Genomic DNA, 1,178 nt, shown 5'->3' with positions numbered 1-1,178 from the left:
GTTTAAAAATATGTTGTTAGATTATTAGATTAAAAAAATTAAATTAAAAGAATTGAATTAATGACTAAGTGATGGCAAAAAATAATAAATTATAATGACTCTATGAACATTTATCTTTCTTCAACATTCCAGAAAATATCTAATACCTAAACCAGCTATACCCATATAGGTTTAGTTTTGGGTTTAATAATTTGATCAAATCACCAAATAAATCATTATTGCCTTGTATGGTAACAGGAATATTAAAGTAGGGGACATGACCCATAAGGTTGGTGCTAGCAATATTGCCCTATATAGATAACTTATGACAAATAGAATAGACAACATAAAAAGGATGAATTACAGTACAGAATGATAAGTTGAAAAAGAGAAGCAAATAGTGAATACTAACAGTACTTCAACTTTGGCTTTATCTCAGCCAACATTGTGAGGGTGGTGGAGAAGTTGTTAACACTAGTCTAACAACTTGTTTTCAATATTTTAATATTAAAGTTGGTGGAGTAGTTCAGAAAAATGTAACTATTTTTGTGTTATTGTATATGTAATTAAGCTAATTTCAACTAAGCTGGTCCACACATGCCTAAATAGTAAATAGTGCAAACAATAGAATAGAGCTTGAGTTATGAGCTAATATCATGATTTTTTGAAACAATAATTCTATGTTATTGTGTAATGCAATATATATGTATATATTATTGGAAAATAAAAAATTTATGGTATTAAAAAAAAAGAAAATATGTATAAATTCTTTTGGTTTCTTATAGTATTTTTCAGTTTGACTTACTAAAATTAATTTGTCGCACATTTAAACTCTATTTAAGGGGTTATCGTTAACGAATAGACCAAATTGATTGAAAATTTACAAAATTAAAATGATGTCTATGAACAAACTCTGACCTCCATTAATGGTTACCCTGTATAAGTTAGTAATCAATAACATATACTTCCCTGTGACTAACCTTGAAAAATACATTCTGTTTATAATAAATTCAAATAGAAAAAAATCAAAAGAAATAAGAAAAAAACGAGAACTTGGGTGGGAGAAAATGACAAATACGAAAGTGAGGAGAATAGTGACATAGAATGAAATAAATAAATACATTTTTTTTGTCATTTTTATATTATACATTAAATAAGGTTAGTAAACTTTTTTTTTTTTGTTGTGTGATGATATAGAA

Source organism: Arachis ipaensis, chromosome B06 (genome assembly GCF_000816755.2).
Source record: "Arachis ipaensis cultivar K30076 chromosome B06, Araip1.1, whole genome shotgun sequence".
Lineage (NCBI taxonomy): Eukaryota > Viridiplantae > Streptophyta > Magnoliopsida > Fabales > Fabaceae > Arachis > Arachis ipaensis.
The sequence above is the reverse complement of the archived record's forward strand: the minus strand, read 5'-3'. Positions refer to the sequence as shown.